This window comes from Aythya marila (genome assembly GCF_965140915.1).
Source record: "Aythya marila genome assembly, chromosome: 6".
Lineage (NCBI taxonomy): Eukaryota > Metazoa > Chordata > Aves > Anseriformes > Anatidae > Aythya > Aythya marila.
The window spans coordinates 36,729,452-36,738,757 of record NC_139047.1 but is presented as its reverse complement, the minus strand read 5'-3'; positions in this window follow the sequence as shown (position 1 = coordinate 36,738,757).

The following is a 9,306-nucleotide window of genomic DNA, read 5'->3' as shown; positions in this document are numbered from 1 at the left end:
GAGGAGTTTCAAACTACTCAGATTTAATTGAAAACGAAATTCCTAAGTGGGGACACTGAATGGGGATCTATAAAACTAACCCTTTAAAATGGAATGTGGCTTGGCTACAAAACTTGTTAGCACTAGCATGCAAGTCTGAAATATATTGGATGTGTGTGTGCATATGTATGTAGATAGCTGGATAGATAGATGTGTGTATAGGAACAAATTTAATCCCTGGTTCGTTACACTCTAATAACTGAGGTCTTGGTCTGTTTCCCAATGCGGAAAGAACTAGTTCATCAACTCAAGGGATGTATATTTAGATTTCTAAATGTTAGTAATCACAAAGCGTGATCTGGATGTTTGGTTTTTTCATCCCCTGATATGTAGCAGAAAAAGACAAGAATTACATGGGAATCCTCAGTAGGGAAAGAACTGGCTTTGTTGCAGCATGAGGGGTCAGAAGAAAATACGTCAGGCGAATAGCAAAGTTTTGAATAGGGATAAGTAAAGCTAATCTCATCGAGGATGAAAAATTACTAGACAGCAGAAGGCTATGTTCCTTTCAGCCAGGTTGTTGATTACAATCTGTTACTCTATGAGATATATAGAAAAGGTGCTAGCTCAAGTCTTTCAAATCATTCAAATCATAGATAGATTATATCAACACGTCCTTTCCATGACTTTTTATATGTTAGTCTCATTTTTAAAGCTGTTTTTATATTAGGAAAGCATTTTCTTTCTCTGTGTTAAGAATATCCTCTGGGAGACCGTTTAAGAAAAAAACAACCCAACACACCACATCCCCAAGTCACGCTCGTGACACATTTATTCTGCTAATTGTGTCACTGTGTGATTTCTCCAGGAGCCATGCCCAGGTCAGACCTGATGGTGGGAACGAGTCCTGCTTTACAAAGGATGCTCTCTTCTTACGCATTCCGAAACAGAGGGATGGTCTTTTCAGAGGGAGCATTGAGCTCGGAGCTCCCATTCAGCTCTATGCCCACAGTATCTGGCAGACCTTTCTGAGTCTCTGTTTCCTAGGAATCCCCCGCCCTATAAATACGGACTGCATTCTTTGTTCCTAGAAGTACACCCTAAATTTCATTGTGCTGAAATGAATGTTGTTTGCTTATGCCAAGTAAGTCACTTGAGGCTGTATCAATGACCTAATTGTTCATTTAGTATGTTAAGGACATTAACTAATTATTAATGAACCTCGGGAAGTTTATGTTCACTGAACTTTTCATAATATCCTTCAGGGAACATGTCCCACAGCACAAGAAAGTTGCTGTCCTTGTTACTGAGAACAGGCTTGGGGAGGGACTTTCTAGTGACTGAGAAGTATCGTTCTCCAATTATGCCTGAAATTCACAGAAATAAATTTTATGTCCCGTGAACTGCTTCTTTGGTGTGTACGCAAAGAAAGGTGAGCATCATTAGTTGCGTTATTATAAGTGCAGAAAGTGAGTAACAGAGAGGTGACTGACATGTCCAAGGTGAATGGTCTTGTAAGTGGTGAGGTCAAAACTCGGTGTCTTGTCTTCACAATGTGGTTCTTTGCCCAGAATCAAGCTGCTTGCATTGAAACCAAAAAAATAGTTGAGCAGAGGGGTGGCAGCTTATAATTGTATGAGCCTACTAAGGCAGAAAAATAGAACAAAGCAGGGACGGCAGACCTTACCAAGGGGCTTCTGCCCCAACCTCACTGACAATATTCTGTTAATAGAAGCAAATACAGATGTCGAACAGCACAGCTTCCATGCGACATTTCGCGTTGGAGCAAAGTGGGACTCGGCCCCCGGCTTCACGCAATTAATTTTAAATGGTTTGAGAATCTGCCCTCTAGAAGTTAAAAGTTACACGGGGGCAGCGCTGAACTGTCAGGCCAGCTTGCTGAGAAGGCCAGACAATGGGTTAGCGTGAAGCTGATTTTGTGTTCAGAACTACTTAAAAAAAATAAAAATGAAAAAGCTTCCAACCCAGCCCTGAAATAGATGTGTGCCTAGAGAAATGAAATAGATGTGTGCCTGGATGTCTTGTGGTTTTACACAGATGCAGAGACAAAGCCACGAAGCCACGTTAGGAACAGATGTACTGCATGCTTTATAAGCCTTGAAGGACTTCTCAGTTGTGCCTGACGGACTTGCATCTGCACCTGCATCTGTACCTAGTGATTTCTGGAGAGTAGCACCATGGATTTCAAACAGCCCCTTTGAGGGCCCATCTTCTTGGCTAGGATCCTCGTGAAGACACCTGCACAGCACTCAGAAGAACAATACTGATGTGCGAGCGTGTAGTGGGGGCGGCCTAAATTTAGCTTTTCAAAGATCTGCTCCAGGCAGATGAAATGCTTTATTTTCCGGGGAGAAATTGTAATATTGGAGAAAAGCATCAGGACTAACTCCAAGCAGCTACCTGGTTTGAAACAGAAAAACCTAAATCCACAAAATGTCAGTGTGCAGTGGGAAGATTGGCAGCATCTGGTCTAGGAGCTGGGGAACAGGGACAGCCAAAAAAGTCCCCTCTTATCCCAGAGCCTTGGTACCCCTGGGGATCTCTGTCCTTACTGTCCTGATTAAGCAATGACCCAGTAGTTCAACCACTCTGGGCTTTGAACAGGCTTCTGCAGATAGGAAATTGTTTAGGGGTAGCGCCATAAGCAGAGAGCTCGATGAAAACCTGGTAAAAAAACTTAAGTTTATGGGGTTTGTAAATCCACATAGATACAGATCTGGGTGTAACGGGTGCAGCAGAGTGCGTGTACAGTGCACATTTTTCTCCTTGGCAGGGTAATTGTTTTGCAGATTTCTTGTGGAAATCCAGTCAATCTATAGCTGTGCTGCTAGATGGATATCCTGAAGTTGTCACTCCTTTGGTATTTGAGCTCTCCCAGTGAGTTGCAAATTGTTCTAGATAAATGGTTGCATTTATTTTCCTTTCACACTGTGTCCAACCACCTGCTTTTCTGTGTTGCTGCAGGAGCTTGTAAAATACTCCACACTTCATAGATTTTTGAACTGGAGCCCATAAACATGGCAGAACAAATTTGGAGCTAATTTTACAGTGGCACAGGTTGCCAGGAAGGACCATTAATTAAAGAAATCTTTGCTCTGTCATCTACAATAAAACTGATTAAAGGTTTTCCCTTCTAGATCTTTCAGATACACACTGTGTATGAACTTGCATGGTCTGAAATAGAGCTCAGGAAGAGACTTGAGCTTTTTTAAGGGGAAAGAAGGAATTTTTTCACTTGGTTGAAAACGCTCTAAGCTAAGGATCTCATTCAGACCTGGCAACTGTAATGGCTGCAGTGAATGAAGCAGGAGCCACACCGATGAGCATACTGGTGGTTGTCCCACAGAGTTACACCGCTCATTCCCTGTTGCCTCTCAGTGGTGTTTTTTTCAGGGGAAATGAAATTTGGAGCATTATGACATTAGGAACATATATTAAGAGAACCAAAGGCTGTTGGGTTGTAAATCAGTAGGTAATAGGGTATGCACATATATTGCTTTTGTACCAACTAATAGTGAGGCATTTCTCTATGATTTATGTACTAGAGAGTTTATTATTTCTTGAAATATGAAAACTGGTACATTTTCAAGTGAGCATTTGATCCTGCTGTTCTAAACCAGTTGTAATGATCAGTTTCGGTGCAGGATTGCATAAATTGGATCGTTGGAATAAACCTTAGAAAACCAAGCTTGTTGCCTGCCCCTGAGCTGATTGTTAGCCATAGATCCAAATGGTGAGTAGATATTTTCTTTCATTTGTAATGGCATTTCCGAGACTTCCTTTGCTGTCTGGTCACTGCAGAGAGCTTCTGCTGAGCGACGTTTCACTTCATTCTTCTTACTGCCCTTTCTCCCTGTTTATTCACCTGGAAAAGGGCCTCCTTCAAGTGTTCAGAGTAGCCAGATGCACAGCTCCCCTTCAACCCTGTGCCATTTTGCAACCAGGAAGGCAGCAAGCAGCCGCTTGCAGAAACAGCTCTGAAGAGGTTCTTGAGATGTGTTGCTCGAGCAAAGGGCTGCTGTAAAAATAAAGGCTCTCTGCAAAGCCACAAGGCCGATGTAAAGAGGGCCTTGAGAGAACCCAGAAGGTAAACCAAGCTGAACCAAAATAAACAATGTGATAAGAGAAAAGTAACCTGGAATTTTTAGTAAGGGCCACAGCTTTTAGTAGGAGCAGACATTTGTAGCAATATAGAACAGAAAGGAGATTTAATTATACTTCAAACATTTTCTATTAATGTCTATTAAAATTTGTTTTGAACATTGCATATTATGCTTTTACCGCTGTTCTTATTCCCTCTCTACATAGACCTTTTTGGCAAATTTCTGTTATCAGACAGTTTGCTCATCAAATGACATCTCAAATGGCAATTTTCCATTTCATCTAAAAAAATCTTTTGAGCTACCTTCTACTTAGAATAAATAATCAGAATTTAGAAGAACAAGAAAATTCAAAAATAAACATTCAATTGATTTTGAAAGGTTGGCTGTGCATTATTTTAAGCATTTGAAATTTAGGTCTGGACAGTCATTTAATTATTTTGTATCATTTGCTATTCTTTTTCTGCTTTCTTCCAATAAAATTCATGAAGATTTTTGTTTGGTTTCAATTCATAAGCTTCGTATGTGCATAGAATATGTATATTAAATTCCCAATGCTATCTAATATTGGAAAGAGATTATTAAGAGAGATAAAGTGGGTGGGGGAATGCCCACGGATTTCATAAGATTTTGATACTAAGTAAAAAGGAAGATAGTGCATGTTGGAGTATGACTCTCACATGGCTCCTGTACGAACCGGAGCGGATGGCATCACATTTGTTGAATTGAATTGATGCAGAACGCTAAAAATACTCTCCTCTCCTTTGAACTTAACAATTATGTTTCCTATCTGGCATCTATAGCAGCCTTAGCCAATGTATTTAGATCAACAATGAGGGCATTGAAAGATCTGCTTTATATTTAGAGCTAGTTATATTTAATTTGTTGGTGCGAGGATCTCAGCTCATAATTGAGGTGACACGGGTGACTTCTCACAGAATTGTCCGTCACCGTGTCGCCTTGGCCTCACTGACATTTTCTTTCACATCTCCATCTCCTGCTACACTCACTGAAATGTTTCCTTTCAGTGTGGCTTTCTTAACTTGCATGGCAGAGGGAAGTGTTGGGTGATGGTACCTGCACCAAGCTGCAGTTATAGCCATGGTCATTTAGAGCAAACAGAAGTTAATTAGCTGTGCTATAAAGCAGGACTTACTCTCTTATGCTCCTATAACACAAACATCATTCCTTTGGTAGATAAACACATTCAGACTACCTTGGGAGCACAGACAGCACTAGATTTTACCGGAGGAGCATATCCTTGTTGCCCTGCTTTGCAGGATGCTTCTCACTTTCACAAAGTTCAGCCAAACTCCTCCTCATCTTCTGACAGCTCTAGTGGTTCCAAATCAAATCACTTCTTATCTCCTTCCGTTCGTCTAATTCTACTTTTCTCCTTCTACTGACACACTTGTTTTGGCAGAGGAGCACACTCTGCCAGTTTGCCATCTGGTACTCCCTTCTTGTACGACATCACTTTGCTAAAGAGACTTTCCATCGCACTTCAGAAACTTGTTTCATCCTCACCCATCTCCTACAGGATGTGTCCACTCCTCCCTTAATTTTCTTCTGCTGGACTCTTGAGGACACTGGCCTAAGATATTTTATGAAAGCGCTGAACATATTGCATTTATTTCATCATACTACGTTTTGGTGAAAATCTATGACAGTTTTTCTAAAAATGAAAATAATTTCAGTTCGCTTAAAATGTATATTCTGCCTGTCCTTGTGATATGTAAAGATTCCTGCAGAATAACAGTTAGAACTGGATGCATGCTCCAATTGCAGCTCCATGCTGTAGAAAATTGTATGTCTTTATGTTCAGTGTCTAAATACAAATATTTAAACATTTATAATTACTTAGTTTAGCTTTAAGAAAAAGATCCAAAGCTGTAAGAAAAAGTGTTCTAATCAACAAGGTGGTCCTAATTTAATGTCTGCTATTTCAGCAGCCATGGATAACGCTCTGCCAATAAATATTTACTATCAAGTTACTTTCAGAAATGTATTTTTAGTCGGAATTTTTCTTACTCTTTAATGAGCACTTAAATAAAAGAAGCACATAACATTAACTTCTGCTCTGTTACATTTAGGGAATGAATTAAAAAGGGAAGTATAAAACAGAACAGAAATGTCCCTATTATATAGAATTTGCTGGCCCATTAGATATAATTTGTTTAAGTCTTCTGAGACCGATTTACAGGTCTAACAGACCTGACTTCGGTAACTACGCAGCTTAGAAAATACATTATTCTGTTCTAGTTTTTATTCACTAATATGCTTTAAAACTTTCTACAAAATGGCTTGTCTAAACTATTTTTAAAAGAGCTTACAGCCTGATACCAAAAGTCTGGTTAAATATGACAGGGAAAATGGAGAAATCTGGAGACACATTTTCTGTTCGTAACTGCTAATCGCTCGCTCTCTGCTCCGTGTCACTGTACAGCTTCGGTGCCCTATACGGGGGGCGAATTTGAAGGAAAGATTATTATCGTATACCCATCCACATGAATTCACAGGATTCCTAGTGTGAATGAAGAAAGAAAATAGTCAAGCCAAATTCTCCTTGTGTTCTAAGTCTTGAAGATAAAACAAATGCTGCTGAACATACGGTTTTAAGGCCAAATCCAAAAAAAGGATTTAGCAGCGAGGCAGACTTCAGTGCCTAAGTCCAAAACTGCACTACCAAAATACCGTCAGCTCAACTGTGTGGAAGTAATGAAAATGTACCGGCCGTCCCCTCTTTGCTCAGAAATCTCACTGTTTTTCAGCTTCTCTGTGTGCCCAGCTGCCTCAGCCCGACTGCGAGATGTCTGGCTCTCGCTGGGAGCCAGAAAGGAAGAGGAACGGCACGTCGATCCACGGAGCACATCCTCCCACGCGCTGGCAGGCCCTGGTCCCCACAGGATCTGATTGCAGAAACTCTATTTTTTTTTTCTTTCTAAATGTTGCTGATGGAAGAGATGGTTGTGGCTCCGTCTTCTCTGTAACCTGTAGCCAGGCTTTTGGAGAAGTTGAGCCAAGAAGCGGGTAACCCAGTTTGTTCTTATCTTCTTGGAGGCCACCACCGCGTTGCCCAGCTCCAGGAGGAGTGCTCAGAGCAATAGGTTGCAGACCAGCCTGGGGAGGCTGATTCCCTAAAGCTTTTGTTGGGGTTGTACCACTGTGTGCAAGAAGTATTACACTAGGGGGTTAAAAAAGAAAAGGACTGTGACTGTGGCTTAATCTGAACCGTATGTGGGCACAACCGGCAAGTCCTGCAGGCTGGACTCTTAATTCTTTTTTAAGAACAGGAACTTTCTGATGTTAAAGCTGTGATGTTAAATACATCAACATGGTCAAACTCCAGGACTTGCTCTTGAAGATATGAAGTTGCAGAGTTGCTTTGCTTTGTAATGTCTCTACTTCCAGTCCCATGACTCCTCCATTGGACAGAGAAAGGTAAAGAAAGTCCTTGCAGCACCAGGCCTGTGGTACAGTGCTGAGGGCACCTCTTTGTGAAGAGGACTGTGAGCTCCCCCTGGCCTTGGAGGGCATCAACATCTCTGGGGGGAGGGTGCTAATGGGGGAGAAATATCTGATTAATTATCAAATTTAGCTTCTGATTTGGAAAGAAAGCATTGGAAGGGATGTACATTTAAAAGAAATTCAGCCTAAGAATTTTTGATTCTTTTTGGTATTCTCACTAGTTTCTCAGAGAATCCAATAGGGATTTTCTTTAAAATGCTCCTGCAGTGGTAGTGATTGATTTCCTGTCAAAGTTATGGATTGTACAGTGGCAGTAGGAAGACATTTCTCCCAGAGGATGACATTTGTTATTGGAAGATCAGGGTTTGTTGGACTTCTGTTCAAAGAAGGAACAGAAATTGGGATAACTGCTGAGTAACTTCCAAGTAGCAATGTGCTGACCTTCCAACATCTGTATGCCACACTTTTTCTCCTTGAAGACAAGCTAATGCCTCTGTCTCTCGCTGGGCAGCAGTGCTTTGTATCTGTGGGGTGACTTACAAGATAAGGGAGTACTGAGATGTCAGGGTTTAAAACACAAACACTTATTTATAGTAGATCCACATCATACACTCCTGGTTATATAAAAGTGTTGACCCCTTCTCCATTAGCAAAGGCTGCTGTTGCTTTCATTGGATTTGGAGAACTGCATTCTTAATCCATGACTCAGGTATTTAGTGGTCTAGAAAACCAACTTCATGTTTTTATGTTGTCACCTTCAGGAAGCAACATGCCCCTGAATCAAGGTGCTGTACTCAGAAACCACTTTGCCTCAGCTCTCTGGAGCTATTTTTTTTTTCCCCTTTGTTGCAAAAGTCATCGTTTGAACCACATATCAGCAGTAATCCTGATTTTAGCGATTCGGTTTCCTAATTGTGGGATCACAGCACAATAACCTTTGATGAATTTGTGCTGATTTGGCATCGGTGTCATAAATGTTCATGCTCAGGAAAAGTTTTATTAGGTTTCCATTCCATTAGGAGAAACCTTCGTAAGGAATTCCTTGCCAAATATTAGCTTGATATTAAATGAAATGAAAAAAAAAATCTCTTCAGAAGTGACTTATGTTACCTTAGGTGTGTGTGCAAGGACTTGATGGTCCTTTCCAGCAGATCCAGCTGTAGGACATTAAAAACAGTACAGTGAAAATGGCAAGATTGCTTAATCCAAGACAAAAACCAGACAAAACCAAACCAAATAAAAATGAAATTAGATATTTTGCACTGTACTTAAAATGGTTTTGCACCAAGTAACTGATGTTCATTTTGTCAGTCAGGCAGGCTTTGTCATGAGCCTGTAACATTTCTGCCCACGAGAGACAGTGTTTTATTACTGCAGGGCTGGATTCCTTCAAGGCTTCAGGACCTTGTGTCGCAGTAAATGAGAGAATGTCCATTGACTTCAGCTGGAAGGGGATCAAGCCCTTTAAACATGCAATGAAATGGCTTTCTAAAGCCTATGAACTTGAGCCCGGTATTTATCAAGTCTGTGTCATGTTCTATGTTGAAATCGGGCAACAATTGTGTTTTCACACAGCTTTGGCAAGAAACCAAGAGAGACTTGGGGACTTCAACCAACTTTCTCATGGAGCGAAACTGGAGGAAATATTTTTACAACACCCCGTAGGGAGAAACTTGGTAGTTTGCTACCCCATTGTCTTCCAGCAGCTTTGGAAGGCAGCAGGGTTCTTTGCTGTGGT